Here is a 23031-nt window from a genome sequence, read left to right as displayed (position 1 = left end):
ATCAGGAAAATTGTCCTGGAACACCTTCCATAAGGATGCTAGAAAGGAATTGAAGAGGCAGGCGAGCGGCCACCACCGTCCAGTAGCAGTCCTTAGGGTGTGTGCAAAAGCCCGGTGCTCTTCGGCTTCGTTCTTCGCCCCCGTACAAGCTACCGCTCTGTCCGGCTCCCGGAGCAGGAGAAGCGGCTGCTTCGCGCACACAAGAGCGGAGCGGCAGCCGTACGCTCCGAAGCGCTGCTTCAGCCGAAAGACGCCGGCCACCGGCGCTTGGCTTCGGACAGCAGCCGAGAGCCGTAGTGTGCGTCTGCACTAGACTGCATCCTAGCGAAAAGCTTTGACAGTGTGTCTCGCAGGGAGATAGCTTAGGAGCGCAGCGCACTTATGCCTCCCTTGTCCAGAAACACTGATTTGCTGCACACTCCAAAAACACTGCTCTTTCCATGGTACTATGTAAGCTGCTGTCTGACGCCCGTTCTCTTCTGCCCACTCTTGCCCAGCTGGTTGTTGCAGCGTGCACGTGCCTTCCTGGCATTAAGAGCACAGTGAAGGCAATCGCAAAAGTCCAGCAGCTGCTGACTCCCAAACACAAGGCGCTTGTCTACGTTCTTGCTTCTCGACAACTCAACGCAGCCCTTCATTTCTGCAGCTGCCATCGAGTTTTCTGTATCTCGAGCCTTCTGGGACGAGCACCAATTTCCCAGGAGGGGCTGCATCAGGACGAAGTCAAAACCCAGGAAAGTTGTCTCGGAACACCTTCAATAAAGCATGCCAGCAGTGCATTGAAAAGGCAGGGAGCTTTAGCCACCGTCCTCTAGCAGTCGCAAGGCTGTGCACACAATGTCGTCTCCCTGCGGCAACGTTCTTCGCCCTCGTACAAGCTACCGCACTGTCCGGCTCCCGGAGCAGGAGAAGCGGCTGCTTCGCGCACACAGAGCGGAGCGGCAGCCGTACGCTCCGAAGCGCTGCTTCAGCCGAAAGTCGCCGGCCACCGGCGCTTCGCTTCGGACAGCTCCGGAGAGCCGTAGTGTGCGTCTGCACTAGACTGCATCCTAGCGAAAAGCTTTGGCAGTGTGTCTCGCAGGGAGATAGCTTAGGAGCTCAGCGTACTTATGCCTCCCTTGTCCAGAACACGATTTTACAGCACACACTAAAAACACTGCCCTTTCCAAGGCAAGATGCCAGATGCTCTCTGATGGCCGTGCTCTCTCCCTGCTCTTGCCCAGCTCGTTGTTTTAACGTGCACATGCCGTCCTGGCATTCAGTGCACAGTGAAAGCAATCGCAAAAGTCCAGCAGCTGCTGACTCCCAAACACAAGGCGCTGGCTATGTTCTTGCTTCTCGACAACTCAATGCAGCCCTTCGTTTCTGCAGTTGCCATCGAGGTCTCTGCATGTCGGAGCCTCAGAGGACGAGCACGAGTTTCCCACGAGGGGCTGCATCAGGACGAATACAAAAATCAGGAAAATTGTCCTGGAACACCTTCCATAAGGATGCTAGAAGGGAATTGAAGAGGCAGGCGAGCGGCCACCACCGTCCAGTAGCAGTCCTTAGGGTGTGTGCAAAAGCCCGGTGCTCTTCGGCTTCGTTCTTCGCCCCCGTACAAGCTACCGCTCTGACCGGCTCCCGGAGCAGGAGAAGCGGCTGCTTCGCGCACACAACAGCGGAGCGGCAGCCGTACGCTCCGAAGCGCTGCTTCAGCCGAAAGTCGCCGGCAACCGGCGCTTCGCTTCGGACAGCTCCGGAGAGCCGTAGTGTGCGTCTGCACTAGACTGCATCCTAGCGAAAAGCTTTGACAGTGTGTCTCGCAGGGAGATAGCTTAGGAGCGCAGCGCACTTATGCCTCCCTTGTCCAGAAACACTGATTTGCTGCACACTCCAAAAACACTGCTCTTTCCTTGGTACTATGTAAGCTGCTGTCTGACGCCCGTTCTCTTCTGCCCACTCTTGCCCAGCTCGTTGTTTTAACGTGCACATGCCTTCCTGGCATTCAGTGCACAGTGAAAGCAATCGCAAAAGTCCAGCAGCTGCTGACTCCCAAACAGAAGGCGATGGCTATGTTCTTGCTTCTCGACAACTTAACGCAGCCCTTCATTTCTGCAGTTGCCATCGAGGTCTCTGCATGTCGGAGCCTCAGAGGACAAGCACGAGTTTCCCACGAGGGGCTGCATCAGGACGAAGTCAAAAATCAGGAAAATTGTCCTGGAACACCTTCCATAAGGATGCTAGAAGGGAATTGAAGAGGCAGGCGAGCGGCCACCACCGTCCAGTAGCAGTCCTTAGGGAGTGCGCAAAAGCCCGGTGCTCTTCGGCTTCGTTCTTCGCCCTCGTACAAGCTACCGCTCTGACCGGCTCCCGGAGCAGGAGAAGCGGCTGCTTCGCGCACACAACAGCGGAGCGGCAGCCGTACGCTCCGAAGCGCTGCTTCAGCCGAAAGACGCCGGCAACCGGCGCTTGGCTTCGGACAGCAGCCGAGAGCCGTAGTGTGCGTCTGCACTAGACTGCATCCTAGCGAAAAGCTTTGGCAGTGTGTCTCGCAGGGAGATAGCTTAGGAGCGCAGCGTACTTATGCCTCCCTTGTCCAGAACACGATTTTACAGCACACACTAAAAACACTACCCTTTCCAAGGCAAGATGCCAGATGCTCTCTGATGGCCGTGCTCTCTCCCTGCTCTTGCCCAGCTCGTTGTTTTAACGTGCACATGCCGTCCTGGCATTCAGTGCACAGTGAAAGCAATCGCAAAAGTCCAGCAGCTGCTGACTCCCAAACACAAGGCGCTGGCTATGTTCTTGCTTCTCGACAACTCAATGCAGCCCTTCATTTCTGCAGTTGCCATCGAGGTCTCTGCATGTCGGAGCCTCAGAGGACGAGCACGAGTTTCCCACGAGGGGCTGCATCAGGACGAATACAAAAATCAGGAAAATTGTCCTGGAACACCTTCCATAAGGATGCTAGAAAGGAATTGAAGAGGCAGGCGAGCGGCCACCACCGTCCAGTAGCAGTCCTTAGGGTGTGTGCAAAAGCCCGGTGCTCTTCGGCTTCGTTCTTCGCCCCCGTACAAGCTACCGCTCTGTCCGGCTCCCGGAGCAGGAGAAGCGGCTGCTTCGCGCACACAAGAGCGGAGCGGCAGCCGTACGCTCCGAAGCGCTGCTTCAGCCGAAAGACGCCGGCCACCGGCGCTTGGCTTCGGACAGCAGCCGAGAGCCGTAGTGTGCGTCTGCACTAGACTGCATCCTAGCGAAAAGCTTTGACAGTGTGTCTCGCAGGGAGATAGCTTAGGAGCGCAGCGCACTTATGCCTCCCTTGTCCAGAAACACTGATTTGCTGCACACTCCAAAAACACTGCTCTTTCCATGGTACTATGTAAGCTGCTGTCTGACGCCCGTTCTCTTCTGCCCACTCTTGCCCAGCTGGTTGTTGCAGCGTGCACGTGCCTTCCTGGCATTGAGAGCACAGTGAAGGCAATCGCAAAAGTCCAGCAGCTGCTGACTCCCAAACACAAGGCGCTTGTCTACGTTCTTGCTTCTCGACAACTCAACGCAGCCCTTCATTTCTGCAGCTGCCATCGAGTTTTCTGTATCTCGAGCCTTCTGGGACGAGCACCAATTTCCCAAGAGGGGCTGCATCAGGACGAAGTCAAAACCCAGGAAAGTTGTCTCGGAACACCTTCAATAAAGCATGCCAGCAGTGCATTGAAAAGGCAGGGAGCTTTAGCCACCGTCCTCTAGCAGTCGCAAGGCTGTGCACACAATGTCGTCTCCCTGCGGCAACGTTCTTCGCCCTCGTACAAGCTACCGCACTGTCCGGCTCCCGGAGCAGGAGAAGCGGCTGCTTCGCGCACACAAGAGCGGAGCGGCAGCCGTACGCTCCGAAGCGCTGCTTCAGCCGAAAGTCGCCGGCCACCGGCGCTTCGCTTCGGACAGCTCCGGAGAGCCGTAGTGTGCGTCTGCACTAGACTGCATCCTAGCGAAAAGCTTTGGCAGTGTGTCTCGCAGGGAGATAGCTTAGGAGCGCAGCGCACTTATGCCTCCCTTGCCCAGAAACACGATTTTATTGCAAACTCCAAAAACATTGCTCTTTCCAGGGCAATATATAAGCTGTTTTCTGACGGCCGTGATCTTTCGATTACTCTTGCCCAGCTCGTTGTTTCAGCGTGCACGTGCCGCCCTGACAATCAGTGCACAGTGAAAGCAATCGCAAAAGTCCAGCAGCTGCTGACTCCCAAACACAAGGCGCTTGTCTACGTTCTTGCTTCTCCACACTTCAACAGAGTCCTTCATTTCTGCAGCTGCCATCGAGTTTTCTGCATCTCGAGCCTTCTGGGACGAGCACCAATTTCCCAGGAGGGGGTGCATCAGGACGAAGTCAAAACCCAGGAAAGTTGTCTCGGAACACCTTCAATAAAGCATGCCAGCAGTGCAATGAAAAGGCAGGGAGCTTTAGCCACCGTCCTCCAGAATTGCCAAGGCTGTGCACACAATGTCGTCTCCCTGCGGCAACGTTCTTCGCCCTCGTACAAGCTACCGCTCTGACCGGCTCCCGGAGCAGGAGAAGCGGCTGCTTCGCGCACACAAGAGCGGAGCGGCAGCCGTACGCTCCGAAGCGCTGCTTCAGCCGAAAGTCGCCGGCCACCGGCGCTTCGCTTCGGACAGCTCCGGAGAGCCGTAGTGTGCGTCTGCACTAGACTGCATCCTAGCGAAAAGCTTTGGCAGTGTGTCTCGCAGGGAGATAGCTTAGGAGCGCAGCGTACTTATGCCTCCCTTGTCCAGAAACACGATTTTACAGCACACACTAAAAACACTGCCCTTTCCAAGGCAAGATGCCAGATGCTCTCTGATGGCCGTGCTCTCTCCCTGCTCTTGCCCAGCTCGTTGTTTTAACGTGCACATGCCGTCCTGGCATTCAGTGCACAGTGAAAGCAATCGCAAAAGTCCAGCAGCTGCTGACTCCCAAACACAAGGCGCTGGCTATGTTCTTGCTTCTCGACAACTCAATGCAGCCCTTCGTTTCTGCAGTTGCCATCGAGGTCTCTGCATGTCGGAGCCTCAGAGGACGAGCACGAGTTTCCCACGAGGGGCTGCATCAGGACGAATACAAAAATCAGGAAAATTGTCCTGGAACACCTTCCATAAGGATGCTAGAAGGGAATTGAAGAGGCAGGCGAGCGGCCACCACCGTCCAGTAGCAGTCCTTAGGGTGTGTGCAAAAGCCCGGTGCTCTTCGGCTTCGTTCTTCGCCCCCGTACAAGCTACCGCTCTGTCCGGCTCCCGGAGCAGGAGAAGCGGCTGCTTCGCGCACACAGCAGCGGAGCGGCAGCCGTACGCTCCGAAGCGCTGCTTCAGCCGAAAGTCGCCGGCAACCGGCGCTTGGCTTCGGACAGCTCCGGAGAGCCGTAGTGTGCGTCTGCACTAGACTGCATCCTAGCGAAAAGCTTTGACAGTGTGTCTCGCAGGGAGATAGCTTAGGAGCGCAGCGCACTTATGCCTCCCTTGTCCAGAAACACTGATTTGCTGCACACTCCAAAAACACTGCTCTTTCCTTGGTACTATGTAAGCTGCTTTCTGACGCCCGTTCTCTTCTGCCCACTCTTGCCCAGCTGGTTGTTGCAGCGTGCACGTGCCTTCCTGGCATTAAGAGCACAGTGAAAGCAATCGCAAAAGTCCAGCAGCTGCTGACTCCCAAACACAAGGCGCTTGTCTACGTTCTTGCTTCTCGACAACTCAACGCAGCCCTTCATTTCTGCAGCTGCCATCGAGTTTTCTGTATCTCGAGCCTTCTGGGACGAGCACCAATTTCCCAGGAGGGGGTGCATCAGGACGAAGTCAAAACCCAGGAAAGTTGTCTCGGAACACCTTCAATAAAGCATGCCAGCAGTGCATTGAAAAGGCAGGGAGCTTTAGCCACCGTCCTCTAGCAGTCGCAAGGCTGTGCACACAATGTCGTCTCCCTGCGGCAACGTTCTTCGCCCTCGTACAAGCTACCGCTCTGACCGGCTCCCGGAGCAGGAGAAGCGGCTGCTTCGCGCACACAAGAGCGGAGCGGCAGCCGTACGCTCCGAAGCGCTGCTTCAGCCGAAAGTCGCCGGCCACCGGCGCTTCGCTTCGGACAGCTCCGGAGAGCCGTAGTGTGCGTCTGCACTAGACTGCATCCTAGCGAAAAGCTTTGGCAGTGTGTCTCGCAGGGAGATAGCTTAGGAGCGCAGCGCACTTATGCCTCCCTTGCCCAGAAACACGATTTTATTGCAAACTCCAAAAACATTGCTCTTTCCAGGGCAATATATAAGCTGTTTTCTGACGGCCGTGATCTTTCGATTACTCTTGCCCAGCTCGTTGTTTCAGCGTGCACGTGCCGCCCTGACAATCAGTGCACAGTGAAAGCAATCGCAAAAGTCCAGCAGCTGCTGACTCCCAAACACAAGGCGCTTGTCTACGTTCTTGCTTCTCCACACTTCAACAGAGTCCTTCATTTCTGCAGCTGCCATCGAGTTTTCTGCATCTCGAGCCTTCTGGGACGAGCACCAATTTCCCAGGAGGGGGTGCATCAGGACGAAGTCAAAACCCAGGAAAGTTGTCTCGGAACACCTTCAATAAAGCATGCCAGCAGTGCAATGAAAAGGCAGGGAGCTTTAGCCACCGTCCTCCAGAATTGCCAAGGCTGTGCACACAATGTCGTCTCCCTGCGGCAACGTTCTTCGCCCTCGTACAAGCTACCGCTCTGTCCGGCTCCCGGAGCAGGAGAAGCGGCTGCTTCGCGCACACAACAGCGGAGGGGCAGCCCTACGCTCCGAAGCGCTGCTTCAGCCGAAAGACGCCGGCCACCGGCGCTTCGCTTCGGACAGCTCCGGAGAGCCGTAGTGTGCGTCTGCACTAGACTGCATCCTAGCGAAAAGCTTTGGCAGTGTGTCTCGCAGGGAGATAGCTTAGGAGCGCAGCGTACTTATGCCTCCCTTGCCCAGAAACACGATTTTACAGCACACACTAAAAACACTGCCCTTTCCAAGGCAAGATGCCAGATGCTCTCTGATGGCCGTGCTCTCTCCCTGCTCTTGCCCAGCTCGTTGTTTTAACGTGCACATGCCGTCCTGGCATTCAGTGCACAGTGAAAGCAATCGCAAAAGTCCAGCAGCTGCTGACTCCCAAACAGAAGGCGATGGCTATGTTCTTGCTTCTCGACAACTTAACGCAGCCCTTCGTTTCTGCAGTTGCCATCGAGGTCTCTGCATGTCGGAGCCTCAGAGGACAAGCACGAGTTTCCCACGAGGGGCTGCATCAGGACGAAGTCAAAAATCAGGAAAATTGTCCTGGAACACCTTCCATAAGGATGCTAGAAGGGAATTGAAGAGGCAGGCGAGCGGCCACCACCGTCCAGTAGCAGTCCTTAGGGAGTGCGCAAAAGCCCGGTGCTCTTCGGCTTCGTTCTTCGCCCTCGTACAAGCTACCGCTCTGACCGGCTCCCGGAGCAGGAGAAGCGGCTGCTTCGCGCACACAACAGCGGAGCGGCAGCCGTACGCTCCGAAGCGCTGCTTCAGCCGAAAGACGCCGGCAACCGGCGCTTGGCTTCGGACAGCAGCCGAGAGCCGTAGTGTGCGTCTGCACTAGACTGCATCCTAGCGAAAAGCTTTGGCAGTGTGTCTCGCAGGGAGATAGCTTAGGAGCGCAGCGTACTTATGCCTCCCTTGTCCAGAACACGATTTTACAGCACACACTAAAAACACTGCCCTTTCCAAGGCAAGATGCCAGATGCTCTCTGATGGCCGTGCTCTCTCCCTGCTCTTGCCCAGCTCGTTGTTTTAACGTGCACATGCCGTCCTGGCATTCAGTGCAGAGTGAAAGCAATCGCAAAAGTCCAGCAGCTGCTGACTCCCAAACACAAGGCGCTGGCTATGTTCTTGCTTCTCGACAACTCAATGCAGCCCTTCATTTCTGCAGTTGCCATCGAGGTCTCTGCATGTCGGAGCCTCAGAGGACGAGCACGAGTTTCCCACGAGGGGCTGCATCAGGACGAATACAAAAATCAGGAAAATTGTCCTGGAACACCTTCCATAAGGATGCTAGAAGGGAATTGAAGAGGCAGGCGAGCGGCCACCACCGTCCAGTAGCAGTCCTTAGGGTGTGTGCAAAAGCCCGGTGCTCTTCGGCTTCGTTCTTCGCCCCCGTACAAGCTACCGCTCTGTCCGGCTCCCGGAGCAGGAGAAGCGGCTGCTTCGCGCACACAACAGCGGAGCGGCAGCCGTACGCTCCGAAGCGCTGCTTCAGCCGAAAGACGCCGGCCACCGGCGCTTGGCTTCGGACAGCAGCCGAGAGCCGTAGTGTGCGTCTGCACTAGACTGCATCCTAGCGAAAAGCTTTGACAGTGTGTCTCGCAGGGAGATAGCTTAGGAGCGCAGCGCACTTATGCCTCCCTTGTCCAGAAACACTGATTTGCTGCACACTCCAAAAACACTGCTCTTTCCATGGTACTATGTAAGCTGCTGTCTGACGCCCGTTCTCTTCTGCCCACTCTTGCCCAGCTGGTTGTTGCAGCGTGCACGTGCCTTCCTGGCATTGAGAGCACAGTGAAGGCAATCGCAAAAGTCCAGCAGCTGCTGACTCCCAAACACAAGGCGCTTGTCTACGTTCTTGCTTCTCGACAACTCAACGCAGCCCTTCATTTCTGCAGCTGCCATCGAGTTTTCTGTATCTCGAGCCTTCTGGGACGAGCACCAATTTCCCAAGAGGGGCTGCATCAGGACGAAGTCAAAACCCAGGAAAGTTGTCTCGGAACACCTTCAATAAAGCATGCCAGCAGTGCATTGAAAAGGCAGGGAGCTTTAGCCACCGTCCTCTAGCAGTCGCAAGGCTGTGCACACAATGTCGTCTCCCTGCGGCAACGTTCTTCGCCCTCGTACAAGCTACCGCACTGTCCGGCTCCCGGAGCAGGAGAAGCGGCTGCTTCGCGCACACAAGAGCGGAGCGGCAGCCGTACGCTCCGAAGCGCTGCTTCAGCCGAAAGTCGCCGGCCACCGGCGCTTCGCTTCGGACAGCTCCGGAGAGCCGTAGTGTGCGTCTGCACTAGACTGCATCCTAGCGAAAAGCTTTGGCAGTGTGTCTCGCAGGGAGATAGCTTAGGAGCGCAGCGCACTTATGCCTCCCTTGCCCAGAAACACGATTTTATTGCAAACTCCAAAAACATTGCTCTTTCCAGGGCAATATATAAGCTGTTTTCTGACGGCCGTGATCTTTCGATTACTCTTGCCCAGCTCGTTGTTTCAGCGTGCACGTGCCGCCCTGACAATCAGTGCACAGTGAAAGCAATCGCAAAAGTCCAGCAGCTGCTGACTCCCAAACACAAGGCGCTTGTCTACGTTCTTGCTTCTCCACACTTCAACAGAGTCCTTCATTTCTGCAGCTGCCATCGAGTTTTCTGCATCTCGAGCCTTCTGGGACGAGCACCAATTTCCCAGGAGGGGGTGCATCAGGACGAAGTCAAAACCCAGGAAAGTTGTCTCGGAACACCTTCAATAAAGCATGCCAGCAGTGCAATGAAAAGGCAGGGAGCTTTAGCCACCGTCCTCCAGAATTGCCAAGGCTGTGCACACAATGTCGTCTCCCTGCGGCAACGTTCTTCGCCCTCGTACAAGCTACCGCTCTGACCGGCTCCCGGAGCAGGAGAAGCGGCTGCTTCGCGCACACAAGAGCGGAGCGGCAGCCGTACGCTCCGAAGCGCTGCTTCAGCCGAAAGTCGCCGGCCACCGGCGCTTCGCTTCGGACAGCTCCGGAGAGCCGTAGTGTGCGTCTGCACTAGACTGCATCCTAGCGAAAAGCTTTGGCAGTGTGTCTCGCAGGGAGATAGCTTAGGAGCGCAGCGTACTTATGCCTCCCTTGTCCAGAAACACGATTTTACAGCACACACTAAAAACACTGCCCTTTCCAAGGCAAGATGCCAGATGCTCTCTGATGGCCGTGCTCTCTCCCTGCTCTTGCCCAGCTCGTTGTTTTAACGTGCACATGCCGTCCTGGCATTCAGTGCACAGTGAAAGCAATCGCAAAAGTCCAGCAGCTGCTGACTCCCAAACACAAGGCGCTGGCTATGTTCTTGCTTCTCGACAACTCAATGCAGCCCTTCGTTTCTGCAGTTGCCATCGAGGTCTCTGCATGTCGGAGCCTCAGAGGACGAGCACGAGTTTCCCACGAGGGGCTGCATCAGGACGAATACAAAAATCAGGAAAATTGTCCTGGAACACCTTCCATAAGGATGCTAGAAGGGAATTGAAGAGGCAGGCGAGCGGCCACCACCGTCCAGTAGCAGTCCTTAGGGTGTGTGCAAAAGCCCGGTGCTCTTCGGCTTCGTTCTTCGCCCCCGTACAAGCTACCGCTCTGTCCGGCTCCCGGAGCAGGAGAAGCGGCTGCTTCGCGCACACAGCAGCGGAGCGGCAGCCGTACGCTCCGAAGCGCTGCTTCAGCCGAAAGTCGCCGGCAACCGGCGCTTGGCTTCGGACAGCTCCGGAGAGCCGTAGTGTGCGTCTGCACTAGACTGCATCCTAGCGAAAAGCTTTGACAGTGTGTCTCGCAGGGAGATAGCTTAGGAGCGCAGCGCACTTATGCCTCCCTTGTCCAGAAACACTGATTTGCTGCACACTCCAAAAACACTGCTCTTTCCTTGGTACTATGTAAGCTGCTTTCTGACGCCCGTTCTCTTCTGCCCACTCTTGCCCAGCTGGTTGTTGCAGCGTGCACGTGCCTTCCTGGCATTAAGAGCACAGTGAAAGCAATCGCAAAAGTCCAGCAGCTGCTGACTCCCAAACACAAGGCGCTTGTCTACGTTCTTGCTTCTCGACAACTCAACGCAGCCCTTCATTTCTGCAGCTGCCATCGAGTTTTCTGTATCTCGAGCCTTCTGGGACGAGCACCAATTTCCCAGGAGGGGGTGCATCAGGACGAAGTCAAAACCCAGGAAAGTTGTCTCGGAACACCTTCAATAAAGCATGCCAGCAGTGCATTGAAAAGGCAGGGAGCTTTAGCCACCGTCCTCTAGCAGTCGCAAGGCTGTGCACACAATGTCGTCTCCCTGCGGCAACGTTCTTCGCCCTCGTACAAGCTACCGCTCTGACCGGCTCCCGGAGCAGGAGAAGCGGCTGCTTCGCGCACACAAGAGCGGAGCGGCAGCCGTACGCTCCGAAGCGCTGCTTCAGCCGAAAGTCGCCGGCCACCGGCGCTTCGCTTCGGACAGCTCCGGAGAGCCGTAGTGTGCGTCTGCACTAGACTGCATCCTAGCGAAAAGCTTTGGCAGTGTGTCTCGCAGGGAGATAGCTTAGGAGCGCAGCGCACTTATGCCTCCCTTGCCCAGAAACACGATTTTATTGCAAACTCCAAAAACATTGCTCTTTCCAGGGCAATATATAAGCTGTTTTCTGACGGCCGTGATCTTTCGATTACTCTTGCCCAGCTCGTTGTTTCAGCGTGCACGTGCCGCCCTGACAATCAGTGCACAGTGAAAGCAATCGCAAAAGTCCAGCAGCTGCTGACTCCCAAACACAAGGCGCTTGTCTACGTTCTTGCTTCTCCACACTTCAACAGAGTCCTTCATTTCTGCAGCTGCCATCGAGTTTTCTGCATCTCGAGCCTTCTGGGACGAGCACCAATTTCCCAGGAGGGGGTGCATCAGGACGAAGTCAAAACCCAGGAAAGTTGTCTCGGAACACCTTCAATAAAGCATGCCAGCAGTGCAATGAAAAGGCAGGGAGCTTTAGCCACCGTCCTCCAGAATTGCCAAGGCTGTGCACACAATGTCGTCTCCCTGCGGCAACGTTCTTCGCCCTCGTACAAGCTACCGCTCTGTCCGGCTCCCGGAGCAGGAGAAGCGGCTGCTTCGCGCACACAACAGCGGAGGGGCAGCCCTACGCTCCGAAGCGCTGCTTCAGCCGAAAGACGCCGGCCACCGGCGCTTCGCTTCGGACAGCTCCGGAGAGCCGTAGTGTGCGTCTGCACTAGACTGCATCCTAGCGAAAAGCTTTGGCAGTGTGTCTCGCAGGGAGATAGCTTAGGAGCGCAGCGTACTTATGCCTCCCTTGCCCAGAAACACGATTTTACAGCACACACTAAAAACACTGCCCTTTCCAAGGCAAGATGCCAGATGCTCTCTGATGGCCGTGCTCTCTCCCTGCTCTTGCCCAGCTCGTTGTTTTAACGTGCACATGCCGTCCTGGCATTCAGTGCACAGTGAAAGCAATCGCAAAAGTCCAGCAGCTGCTGACTCCCAAACAGAAGGCGATGGCTATGTTCTTGCTTCTCGACAACTTAACGCAGCCCTTCGTTTCTGCAGTTGCCATCGAGGTCTCTGCATGTCGGAGCCTCAGAGGACAAGCACGAGTTTCCCACGAGGGGCTGCATCAGGACGAAGTCAAAAATCAGGAAAATTGTCCTGGAACACCTTCCATAAGGATGCTAGAAGGGAATTGAAGAGGCAGGCGAGCGGCCACCACCGTCCAGTAGCAGTCCTTAGGGAGTGCGCAAAAGCCCGGTGCTCTTCGGCTTCGTTCTTCGCCCTCGTACAAGCTACCGCTCTGACCGGCTCCCGGAGCAGGAGAAGCGGCTGCTTCGCGCACACAACAGCGGAGCGGCAGCCGTACGCTCCGAAGCGCTGCTTCAGCCGAAAGACGCCGGCAACCGGCGCTTGGCTTCGGACAGCAGCCGAGAGCCGTAGTGTGCGTCTGCACTAGACTGCATCCTAGCGAAAAGGTTTGGCAGTGTGTCTCGCAGGGAGATAGCTTAGGAGCGCAGCGTACTTATGCCTCCCTTGTCCAGAACACGATTTTACAGCACACACTAAAAACACTGCCCTTTCCAAGGCAAGATGCCAGATGCTCTCTGATGGCCGTGCTCTCTCCCTGCTCTTGCCCAGCTCGTTGTTTTAACGTGCACATGCCGTCCTGGCATTCAGTGCAGAGTGAAAGCAATCGCAAAAGTCCAGCAGCTGCTGACTCCCAAACACAAGGCGCTGGCTATGTTCTTGCTTCTCGACAACTCAATGCAGCCCTTCATTTCTGCAGTTGCCATCGAGGTCTCTGCATGTCGGAGCCTCAGAGGACGAGCACGAGTTTCCCACGAGGGGCTGCATCAGGACGAATACAAAAATCAGGAAAATTGTCCTGGAACACCTTCCATAAGGATGCTAGAAGGGAATTGAAGAGGCAGGCGAGCGGCCACCACCGTCCAGTAGCAGTCCTTAGGGTGTGTGCAAAAGCCCGGTGCTCTTCGGCTTCGTTCTTCGCCCCCGTACAAGCTACCGCTCTGTCCGGCTCCCGGAGCAGGAGAAGCGGCTGCTTCGCGCACACAAGAGCGGAGCGGCAGCCGTACGCTCCGAAGCGCTGCTTCAGCCGAAAGACGCCGGCCACCGGCGCTTGGCTTCGGACAGCAGCCGAGAGCCGTAGTGTGCGTCTGCACTAGACTGCATCCTAGCGAAAAGCTTTGACAGTGTGTCTCGCAGGGAGATAGCTTAGGAGCGCAGCGCACTTATGCCTCTATTGTCCAGAAACACTGATTTGCTGCACACTCCAAAAACACTGCTCTTTCCTTGGTACTATGTAAGCTGCTGTCTGACGCCCGTTCTCTTCTGCCCACTCTTGCCCAGCTGGTTGTTGCAGCGTGCACGTGCCTTCCTGGCATTAAGAGCACAGTGAAGGCAATCGCAAAAGTCCAGCAGCTGCTGACTCCCAAACACAAGGCGCTTGTCTACGTTCTTGCTTCTCGACAACTCAACGCAGCCCTTCATTTCTGCAGCTGCCATCGAGTTTTCTGTATCTCGAGCCTTCTGGGACGAGCACCAATTTCCCAAGAGGGGCTGCATCAGGACGAAGTCAAAACCCAGGAAAGTTGTCTCGGAACACCTTCAATAAAGCATGCCAGCAGTGCATTGAAAAGGCAGGGAGCTTTAGCCACCGTCCTCTAGCAGTCGCAAGGCTGTGCACACAATGTCGTCTCCCTGCGGCAACGTTCTTCGCCCTCGTACAAGCTACCGCACTGTCCGGCTCCCGGAGCAGGAGAAGCGGCTGCTTCGCGCACACAAGAGCGGAGCGGCAGCCGTACGCTCCGAAGCGCTGCTTCAGCCGAAAGTCGCCGGCCACCGGCGCTTCGCTTCGGACAGCTCCGGAGAGCCGTAGTGTGCGTCTGCACTAGACTGCATCCTAGCGAAAAGCTTTGGCAGTGTGTCTCGCAGGGAGATAGCTTAGGAGCGCAGCGCACTTATGCCTCCCTTGCCCAGAAACACGATTTTATTGCAAACTCCAAAAACATTGCTCTTTCCAGGGCAATATATAAGCTGTTTTCTGACGGCCGTGATCTTTCGATTACTCTTGCCCAGCTCGTTGTTTCAGCGTGCACGTGCCGCCCTGACAATCAGTGCACAGTGAAAGCAATCGCAAAAGTCCAGCAGCTGCTGACTCCCAAACACAAGGCGTTTGTCTACGTTCTTGCTTCTCCACACTTCAACAGAGTCCTTCATTTCTGCAGCTGCCATCGAGTTTTCTGCATCTCGAGCCTTCTGGGACGAGCACCAATTTCCCAGGAGGGGGTGCATCAGGACGAAGTCAAAACCCAGGAAAGTTGTCTCGGAACACCTTCAATAAAGCATGCCAGCAGTGCAATGAAAAGGCAGGGAGCTTTAGCCACCGTCCTCCAGAATTGCCAAGGCTGTGCACACAATGTCGTCTCCCTGCGGCAACGTTCTTCGCCCTCGTACAAGCTACCGCTCTGACCGGCTCCCGGAGCAGGAGAAGCGGCTGCTTCGCGCACACAACAGCGGAGCGGCAGCCGTACGCTCCGAAGCGCTGCTTCAGCCGAAAGTCGCCGGCAACCGGCGCTTCGCTTCGGACAGCTCCGGAGAGCCGTAGTGTGCGTCTGCACTAGACTGCATCCTAGCGAAAAGCTTTGACAGTGTGTCTCGCAGGGAGATAGCTTAGGAGCGCAGCGCACTTATGCCTCCCTTGTCCAGAAACACTGATTTGCTGCACACTCCAAAAACACTGCTCTTTCCTTGGTACTATGTAAGCTGCTGTCTGACGCCCGTTCTCTTCTGCCCACTCTTGCCCAGCTGGTTGTTGCAGCGTGCACGTGCCTTCCTGGCATTAAGAGCACAGTGAAGGCAATCGCAAAAGTCCAGCAGCTGCTGACTCCCAAACACAAGGCGCTTGTCTACGTTCTTGCTTCTCGACAACTCAACGCAGCCCTTCATTTCTGCAGCTGCCATCGAGTTTTCTGTATCTCGAGCCTTCTGGGACGAGCACCAATTTCCCAGGAGGGGGTGCATCAGGACGAAGTCAAAACCCAGGAAAGTTGTCTCGGAACACCTTCAATAAAGCATGCCAGCAGTGCATTGAAAAGGCAGGGAGCTTTAGCCACCGTCCTCTAGCAGTCGCAAGGCTGTGCACACAATGTCGTCTCCCTGCGGCAACGTTCTTCGCCCTCGTACAAGCTACCGCACTGTCCGGCTCCCGGAGCAGGAGAAGCGGCTGCTTCGCGCACACAGAGCGGAGCGGCAGCCGTACGCTCCGAAGCGCTGCTTCAGCCGAAAGTCGCCGGCCACCGGCGCTTCGCTTCGGACAGCTCCGGAGAGCCGTAGTGTGCGTCTGCACTAGACTGCATCCTAGCGAAAAGCTTTGGCAGTGTGTCTCGCAGGGAGATAGCTTAGGAGCTCAGCGTACTTATGCCTCCCTTGTCCAGAACACGATTTTACAGCACACACTAAAAACACTGCCCTTTCCAAGGCAAGATGCCAGATGCTCTCTGATGGCCGTGCTCTCTCCCTGCTCTTGCCCAGCTCGTTGTTTTAACGTGCACATGCCGTCCTGGCATTCAGTGCACAGTGAAAGCAATCGCAAAAGTCCAGCAGCTGCTGACTCCCAAACACAAGGCGCTGGCTATGTTCTTGCTTCTCGACAACTCAATGCAGCCCTTCGTTTCTGCAGTTGCCATCGAGGTCTCTGCATGTCGGAGCCTCAGAGGACGAGCACGAGTTTCCCACGAGGGGCTGCATCAGGACGAATACAAAAATCAGGAAAATTGTCCTGGAACACCTTCCATAAGGATGCTAGAAGGGAATTGAAGAGGCAGGCGAGCGGCCACCACCGTCCAGTAGCAGTCCTTAGGGTGTGTGCAAAAGCCCGGTGCTCTTCGGCTTCGTTCTTCGCCCCCGTACAAGCTACCGCTCTGTCCGGCTCCCGGAGCAGGAGAAGCGGCTGCTTCGCGCACACAAGAGCGGAGCGGCAGCCGTACGCTCCGAAGCGCTGCTTCAGCCGAAAGTCGCCGGCAACCGGCGCTTGGCTTCGGACAGCAGCCGAGAGCCGTAGTGTGCGTCTGCACTAGACTGCATCCTAGCGAAAAGCTTTGACAGTGTGTCTCGCAGGGAGATAGCTTAGGAGCGCAGCGCACTTATGCCTCCCTTGTCCAGAAACACTGATTTGCTGCACACTCCAAAAACACTGCTCTTTCCTTGGTACTATGTAAGCTGCTGTCTGACGCCCGTTCTCTTCTGCCCACTCTTGCCCAGCTCGTTGTTTTAACGTGCACATGCCTTCCTGGCATTCAGTGCACAGTGAAAGCAATCGCAAAAGTCCAGCAGCTGCTGACTCCCAAACAGAAGGCGATGGCTATGTTCTTGCTTCTCGACAACTTAACGCAGCCCTTCATTTCTGCAGTTGCCATCGAGGTCTCTGCATGTCGGAGCCTCAGAGGACAAGCACGAGTTTCCCACGAGGGGCTGCATCAGGACGAAGTCAAAAATCAGGAAAATTGTCCTGGAACACCTTCCATAAGGATGCTAGAAGGGAATTGAAGAGGCAGGCGAGCGGCCACCACCGTCCAGTAGCAGTCCTTAGGGAGTGCGCAAAAGCCCGGTGCTCTTCGGCTTCGTTCTTCGCCCTCGTACAAGCTACCGCTCTGACCGGCTCCCGGAGCAGGAGAAGCGGCTGCTTCGCGCACACAACAGCGGAGCGGCAGCCGTACGCTCCGAAGCGCTGCTTCAGCCGAAAGTCGCCGGCCACCGGCGCTTCGCTTCGGACAGCTCCGGAGAGCCGTAGTGTGCGTCTGCACTAGACTGCATCCTAGCGAAAAGCTTTGGCAGTGTGTCTCGCAGGGAGATAGCTTAGGAGCGCAGCGTACTTATGCCTCCCTTGTCCAGAACACGATTTTACAGCACACACTAAAAACACTGCCCTTTCCAAGGCAAGATGCCAGATGCTCTCTGATGGCCGTGCTCTCTCCCTGCTCTTGCCCAGCTCGTTGTTTTAACGTGCACATGCCGTCCTGGCATTCAGTGCAGAGTGAAAGCAATCGCAAAAGTCCAGCAGCTGCTGACTCCCAAACACAAGGCGCTGGCTATGTTCTTGCTTCTCGACAACTCAATGCAGCCCTTCATTTCTGCAGTTGCCATCGAGGTCTCTGCATGTCGGAGCCTCAGAGGACGAGCACGAGTTTCCCACGAGGGGCTGCATCAGGACGAATACAAAAATCAGGAAAATTGTCCTGGAACACCTTCCATAAGGATGCTAGAAAGGAATTGAAGAGGCAGGCGAGCGGCCACCACCGTCCAGTAGCAGTCCTTAGGGTGTGTGCAAAAGCCCGGTGCTCTTCGGCTTCGTTCTTCGCCCCCGTACAAGCTACCGCTCTGTCCGGCTCCCGGAGCAGGAGAAGCGGCTGCTTCGCGCACACAAGAGCGGAGCGGCAGCCGTACGCTCCGAAGCGCTGCTTCAGCCGAAAGACGCCGGCCACCGGCGCTTGGCTTCGGACAGCAGCCGAGAGCCGTAGTGTGCGTCTGCACTAGACTGCATCCTAGCGAAAAGCTTTGACAGTGTGTCTCGCAGGGAGATAGCTTAGGAGCGCAGCGCACTTATGCCTCCCTTGTCCAGAAACACTGATTTGCTGCACACTCCAAAAACACTGCTCTTTCCATGGTACTATGTAAGCTGCTGTCTGACGCCCGTTCTCTTCTGCCCACTCTTGCCCAGCTGGTTGTTGCAGCGTGCACGTGCCTTCCTGGCATTAAGAGCACAGTGAAGGCAATCGCAAAAGTCCAGCAGCTGCTGACTCCCAAACACAAGGCGCTTGTCTACGTTCTTGCTTCTCGACAACTCAACGCAGCCCTTCATTTCTGCAGCTGCCATCGAGTTTTCTGTATCTCGAGCCTTCTGGGACGAGCACCAATTTCCCAGGAGGGGCTGCATCAGGACGAAGTCAAAACCCAGGAAAGTTGTCTCGGAACACCTTCAATAAAGCATGCCAGCAGTGCATTGAAAAGGCAGGGAGCTTTAGCCACCGTCCTCTAGCAGTCGCAAGGCTGTGCACACAATGTCGTCTCCCTGCGGCAACGTTCTTCGCCCTCGTACAAGCTACCGCACTGTCCGGCTCCCGGAGCAGGAGAAGCGGCTGCTTCGCGCACACAGAGCGGAGCGGCAGCCGTACGCTCCGAAGCGCTGCTTCAGCCGAAAGTCGCCGGCCACCGGCGCTTCGCTTCGGACAGCTCCGGAGAGCCGTAGTGTGCGTCTGCACTAGACTGCATCCTAGCGAAAAGCTTTGGCAGTGTGTCTCGCAGGGAGATAGCTTAGGAGCTCAGCGTACTTATGCCTCCCTTGTCCAGAACACGATTTTACAGCACACACTAAAAACACTGCCCTTTCCAAGGCAAGATGCCAGATGCTCTCTGATGGCCGTGCTCTCTCCCTGCTCTTGCCCAGCTCGTTGTTTTAACGTGCACATGCCGTCCTGGCATTCAGTGCACAGTGAAAGCAATCGCAAAAGTCCAGCAGCTGCTGACTCCCAAACACAAGGCGCTGGCTATGTTCTTGCTTCTCGACAACTCAATGCAGCCCTTCGTTTCTGCAGTTGCCATCGAGGTCTCTGCATGTCGGAGCCTCAGAGGACGAGCACGAGTTTCCCACGAGGGGCTGCATCAGGACGAATACAAAAATCAGGAAAATTGTCCTGGAACACCTTCCATAAGGATGCTAGAAGGGAATTGAAGAGGCAGGCGAGCGGCCACCACCGTCCAGTAGCAGTCCTTAGGGTGTGTGCAAAAGCCCGGTGCTCTTCGGCTTCGTTCTTCGCCCCCGTACAAGCTACCGCTCTGTCCGGCTCCCGGAGCAGGAGAAGCGGCTGCTTCGCGCACACAACAGCGGAGCGGCAGCCGTACGCTCCGAAGCGCTGCTTCAGCCGAAAGTCGCCGGCAACCGGCGCTTCGCTTCGGACAGCTCCGGAGAGCCGTAGTGTGCGTCTGCACTAGACTGCATCCTAGCGAAAAGCTTTGACAGTGTGTCTCGCAGGGAGATAGCTTAGGAGCGCAGCGCACTTATGCCTCCCTTGTCCAGAAACACTGATTTGCTGCACACTCCAAAAACACTGCTCTTTCCTTGGTACTATGTAAGCTGCTGTCTGACGCCCGTTCTCTTCTGCCCACTCTTGCCCAGCTCGTTGTTTTAACGTGCACATGCCTTCCTGGCATTCAGTGCACAGTGAAAGCAATCGCAAAAGTCCAGCAGCTGCTGACTCCCAAACAGAAGGCGATGGCTATGTTCTTGCTTCTCGACAACTTAACGCAGCCCTTCATTTCTGCAGTTGCCATCGAGGTCTCTGCATGTCGGAGCCTCAGAGGACAAGCACGAGTTTCCCACGAGGGGCTGCATCAGGACGAAGTCAAAAATCAGGAAAATTGTCCTGGAACACCTTCCATAAGGATGCTAGAAGGGAATTGAAGAGGCAGGCGAGCGGCCACCACCGTCCAGTAGCAGTCCTTAGGGAGTGCGCAAAAGCCCGGTGCTCTTCGGCTTCGTTCTTCGCCCTCGTACAAGCTACCGCTCTGACCGGCTCCCGGAGCAGGAGAAGCGGCTGCTTCGCGCACACAACAGCGGAGCGGCAGCCGTACGCTCCGAAGCGCTGCTTCAGCCGAAAGACGCCGGCAACCGGCGCTTGGCTTCGGACAGCAGCCGAGAGCCGTAGTGTGCGTCTGCACTAGACTGCATCCTAGCGAAAAGCTTTGGCAGTGTGTCTCGCAGGGAGATAGCTTAGGAGCGCAGCGTACTTATGCCTCCCTTGTCCAGAACACGATTTTACAGCACACACTAAAAACACTGCCCTTTCCAAGGCAAGATGCCAGATGCTCTCTGATGGCCGTGCTCTCTCCCTGCTCTTGCCCAGCTCGTTGTTTTAACGTGCACATGCCGTCCTGGCATTCAGTGCACAGTGAAAGCAATCGCAAAAGTCCAGCAGCTGCTGACTCCCAAACACAAGGCGCTGGCTATGTTCTTGCTTCTCGACAACTCAATGCAGCCCTTCATTTCTGCAGTTGCCATCGAGGTCTCTGCATGTCGGAGCCTCAGAGGACGAGCACGAGTTTCCCACGAGGGGCTGCATCAGGACGAATACAAAAATCAGGAAAATTGTCCTGGAACACCTTCCATAAGGATGCTAGAAAGGAATTGAAGAGGCAGGCGAGCGGCCACCACCGTCCAGTAGCAGTCCTTAGGGTGTGTGCAAAAGCCCGGTGCTCTTCGGCTTCGTTCTTCGCCCCCGTACAAGCTACCGCTCTGTCCGGCTCCCGGAGCAGGAGAAGCGGCTGCTTCGCGCACACAAGAGCGGAGCGGCAGCCGTACGCTCCGAAGCGCTGCTTCAGCCGAAAGACGCCGGCCACCGGCGCTTGGCTTCGGACAGCAGCCGAGAGCCGTAGTGTGCGTCTGCACTAGACTGCATCCTAGCGAAAAGCTTTGACAGTGTGTCTCGCAGGGAGATAGCTTAGGAGCGCAGCGCACTTATGCCTCCCTTGTCCAGAAACACTGATTTGCTGCACACTCCAAAAACACTGCTCTTTCCATGGTACTATGTAAGCTGCTGTCTGACGCCCGTTCTCTTCTGCCCACTCTTGCCCAGCTGGTTGTTGCAGCGTGCACGTGCCTTCCTGGCATTGAGAGCACAGTGAAGGCAATCGCAAAAGTCCAGCAGCTGCTGACTCCCAAACACAAGGCGCTTGTCTACGTTCTTGCTTCTCGACAACTCAACGCAGCCCTTCATTTCTGCAGCTGCCATCGAGTTTTCTGTATCTCGAGCCTTCTGGGACGAGCACCAATTTCCCAAGAGGGGCTGCATCAGGACGAAGTCAAAACCCAGGAAAGTTGTCTCGGAACACCTTCAATAAAGCATGCCAGCAGTGCATTGAAAAGGCAGGGAGCTTTAGCCACCGTCCTCTAGCAGTCGCAAGGCTGTGCACACAATGTCGTCTCCCTGCGGCAACGTTCTTCGCCCTCGTACAAGCTACCGCACTGTCCGGCTCCCGGAGCAGGAGAAGCGGCTGCTTCGCGCACACAAGAGCGGAGCGGCAGCCGTACGCTCCGAAGCGCTGCTTCAGCCGAAAGTCGCCGGCCACCGGCGCTTCGCTTCGGACAGCTCCGGAGAGCCGTAGTGTGCGTCTGCACTAGACTGCATCCTAGCGAAAAGCTTTGGCAGTGTGTCTCGCAGGGAGATAGCTTAGGAGCGCAGCGCACTTATGCCTCCCTTGCCCAGAAACACGATTTTATTGCAAACTCCAAAAACATTGCTCTTTCCAGGGCAATATATAAGCTGTTTTCTGACGGCCGTGATCTTTCGATTACTCTTGCCCAGCTCGTTGTTTCAGCGTGCACGTGCCGCCCTGACAATCAGTGCACAGTGAAAGCAATCGCAAAAGTCCAGCAGCTGCTGACTCCCAAACACAAGGCGCTTGTCTACGTTCTTGCTTCTCCACACTTCAACAGAGTCCTTCATTTCTGCAGCTGCCATCGAGTTTTCTGCATCTCGAGCCTTCTGGGACGAGCACCAATTTCCCAGGAGGGGGTGCATCAGGACGAAGTCAAAACCCAGGAAAGTTGTCTCGGAACACCTTCAATAAAGCATGCCAGCAGTGCAATGAAAAGGCAGGGAGCTTTAGCCACCGTCCTCCAGAATTGCCAAGGCTGTGCACACAATGTCGTCTCCCTGCGGCAACGTTCTTCGCCCTCGTACAAGCTACCGCTCTGACCGGCTCCCGGAGCAGGAGAAGCGGCTGCTTCGCGCACACAAGAGCGGAGCGGCAGCCGTACGCTCCGAAGCGCTGCTTCAGCCGAAAGTCGCCGGCCACCGGCGCTTCGCTTCGGACAGCTCCGGAGAGCCGTAGTGTGCGTCTGCACTAGACTGCATCCTAGCGAAAAGCTTTGGCAGTGTGTCTCGCAGGGAGATAGCTTAGGAGCGCAGCGTACTTATGCCTCCCTTGTCCAGAAACACGATTTTACAGCACACACTAAAAACACTGCCCTTTCCAAGGCAAGATGCCAGATGCTCTCTGATGGCCGTGCTCTCTCCCTGCTCTTGCCCAGCTCGTTGTTTTAACGTGCACATGCCGTCCTGGCATTCAGTGCACAGTGAAAGCAATCGCAAAAGTCCAGCAGCTGCTGACTCCCAAACACAAGGCGCTGGCTATGTTCTTGCTTCTCGACAACTCAATGCAGCCCTTCGTTTCTGCAGTTGCCATCGAGGTCTCTGCATGTCGGAGCCTCAGAGGACGAGCACGAGTTTCCCACGAGGGGCTGCATCAGGACGAATACAAAAATCAGGAAAATTGTCCTGGAACACCTTCCATAAGGATGCTAGAAGGGAATTGAAGAGGCAGGCGAGCGGCCACCACCGTCCAGTAGCAGTCCTTAGGGTGTGTGCAAAAGCCCGGTGCTCTTCGGCTTCGTTCTTCGCCCCCGTACAAGCTACCGCTCTGTCCGGCTCCCGGAGCAGGAGAAGCGGCTGCTTCGCGCACACAGCAGCGGAGCGGCAGCCGTACGCTCCGAAGCGCTGCTTCAGCCGAAAGTCGCCGGCAACCGGCGCTTGGCTTCGGACAGCTCCGGAGAGCCGTAGTGTGCGTATGCACTAGACTGCATCCTAGCGAAAAGCTTTGACAGTGTGTCTCGCAGGGAGATAGCTTAGGAGCGCAGCGCACTTATGCCTCCCTTGTCCAGAAACACTGATTTGCTGCACACTCCAAAAACACTGCTCTTTCCTTGGTACTATGTAAGC

The sequence above is a fragment of the Lonchura striata genome, chromosome 12, assembly GCF_050655825.1.
Source record: "Lonchura striata isolate lonStrDom1 chromosome 12, ASM5065582v1, whole genome shotgun sequence".
In the NCBI taxonomy this organism is placed as follows: Eukaryota; Metazoa; Chordata; class Aves; order Passeriformes; family Estrildidae; genus Lonchura; species Lonchura striata.
This window is presented reverse-complemented; position numbering follows the sequence as displayed.